We start from the raw sequence: 2,500 nt of genomic DNA on the forward strand, positions 1-2,500 counted from the left end.
CCTCTCCCTAGTGGGTCGATCTGGTTGTCCGGCTTTGGAAGGGTCTTACCGGTCAGGTTGGACGGCTGCTGTCAGGGCTGTGATTCCGGAGTGTAGTCTCTGTGAGGGGAAGACCTAGATCTTTCAAACTATTCCCAGTCAGACTGAAGTCAAAGTCGAAGTCCGCTTTATTGTCTGTTGTTCCGATGTTTGGGAATGATCGGACATCCCAGGATGGCCGTGCTGGGGGATCAAAATCGGCTGAGGGGCGGTTCGGAGAGGGGCCGCTGCCGCTTGGGCTACCTCCCCGCGGCGTGTTTGAGGGTGGGCACGCCGATGGTCTGCGAATCAACCTCTCTGGTGGCCACGGGGACCAACCACCAGAGGCATTGGACTGGGACCCCAAACGGCCCGTAGTCACTTCTACGGGCCACGGTTGCGAAAACTCCTTGGATCGGAAGTCCGCGCTAGCAATTGCACAGAGTCAGAGTCACAGCCAGACGTGCCGAAGGAGCGGGTGGATCACGGATGGCGAAGCTCTTGACAACTCCTCAGTGGTGTCCGAATTAAAGACCGCCTCTGTCTCTGGGATGAGAGATGGGGCAGGGCCGGTCGTGCTGGACCCACAACTTGTTCAACAGGGCGGTTCACTTCGTAGGGTTGGGACTGTGAATGAGGGCCTGGCGGGATTTGGGGGGGGTGTGGCGGCCCCCCCTGAGACGGTTCTGGTGCATCTGCCTCGAGAGACTTTTGAGTGTTCACTGTGTGGTGATCGGCCTGGGGGCATCCGTATGCTTGGGAGGCATTTTGCCATCCGGCATGGGGGTGTCGTGGTCGAATATGCATGCCGTAAGTGCGATAGGCGTGGTGACAACAGTCATTCGATCCAATGTCATGCCGCCAAGTGTGGTGGGGTGCGTGGTGAGAGTGTCGTCACGGGGGTTGAGTGTGACCTCTGTGGGCGGTGTTTTGGGACAGCTGTGGGGGTGTCTCAGCACAAGCGACATGCACATGCAGATGAATGGTTCGGGTCTCGGTGTGGTCGGAGCCAGGGCCCCGCTGGGCCGGGTGTGACAAAGCTTTGGAGTGAGGGGGAGGTGGTCCGCCTCAGAGCTTTGATGGAGGAATATGATGGTAACCCTGCGAGGTTTGCGATTGTGGCCCGGGTGTTGAATACGGGCAAGACAAGGGAACAAGTGAGGGGGAAATGGAGAATCCTGTGCGGCGGTGCGGCAGGCAGTGTGTCTGGTGCGAGACGGCGTTCCCTGGCAATCAGGGCGTTGCCCCAGAAATGGTCCTTGCCCCCGGAGCTCCCCGACATGGTGGAGGAGAAGGTGATGGGGATTCTGCTGGCGGGGGATGAGGAGGACCGGGCCACTGCTGCCCTAGTTGAGAGAGCAGGTCGGGAGCCTGACCTGATCGACTCTTCTGCTCTGGAACTCATGGAAGCGTTGGGGGGTAAGGTTGTGTGGCCAGTTAATGGGGCGAGGCGCCCGTCTCGAGGTCGTGCCATGAAGGGCTGGGGCAGGCGGCTGCACCGGAGAAAGGAGGTGTTCTATCATCAGCAGCGTGGCTATGTTGTGGCCAGGAAGGGGTTGGCTCGCCGGATTCTGGATGGCCTGACTCCGCTTGGTTGTGATTTGCCGCGTGTGTTGGTGTATGAGGGCTTCCGGGAGAGATGGGAGACGGTGAGAGCGTTCCATCGGTTGGAGGGCTTTGAGACGGGGCTGATCGCTGATAATGGGCCATTTTACCACCCTATCCTGGCGTCCGAAGTGAAGTCTAACTTGGCTAGGATGAAACCGGGCTCTGCGCCGGGCCCAGACGGGATTCGTAGACAGGCCATTACGAACTGGGACCCGGACGGGAAGCAACTGGCGAGGCTGTTCACGGTATGGATGGTACGTGGAGTCGTTCCCCGGGCCTTCAAGGAGTGCAAGACCCGATTGCTACCCAAGTCGGCCGACCCGAAGGAGCTGGGTACTGTTTCAGGTTGGAGACCTGTAACGATTGGGTCGGTCGTATTGAGGTTGTTTGGGAGGATAATGACGATGAGGCTGGCTAGAGCTTGTCCCGTTAGCCCCCGGCAGCGTGGGTTCGTCGCCGACTCGGATGGGTGCGCTGAGAACCTCATGATTCTTCACCGGATCATGGGGTATTCGAGGTCGGGTGGCGGGCCGCTGGCGATCGTGTTCATTGACTTTGCGAAGGCTTTCGACTCGGTTGCCCATGACCATTTCCTGTATGCACTGGGTCAACTTGGCGTAGACGGACGTATAATCGAGTTGATTCGTCACTCGTATGTGGACTGCTCGACCAGAGTGGGTTGCGGTGGCGCCTTCACCGAGCCCATAATGATGAAGGTTGGGGTGAAGCAAGGGGACCCAATGTCCCCTCTGCTCTTCAATCTTGCTATGGACCCTCTCATCCATAGACTTGAACGCGATGGTACCCACTTCGTTTGGGGCGACCGCCGAATCGCTACGCTGGCCTTTGCTGACGATCTTGTCTTGTTGAGCTG

General features: G+C 58.8%; 1 pseudogene; it reads left to right on the forward strand.

The window, feature by feature from the left end:
• LOC147038237 (28S ribosomal RNA) overlaps positions 1-2,500 on the forward strand; it is a 9,678-nt pseudogene that overhangs the window by 4,061 nt on the left and 3,117 nt on the right.

This window comes from Syngnathus leptorhynchus, unplaced genomic scaffold, assembly GCF_054491065.1.
Source record: "Syngnathus leptorhynchus isolate UIUO unplaced genomic scaffold, UIUO_Slep HiC_scaffold_76, whole genome shotgun sequence".
Classification (NCBI taxonomy): Eukaryota; Metazoa; Chordata; class Actinopteri; order Syngnathiformes; family Syngnathidae; genus Syngnathus; species Syngnathus leptorhynchus.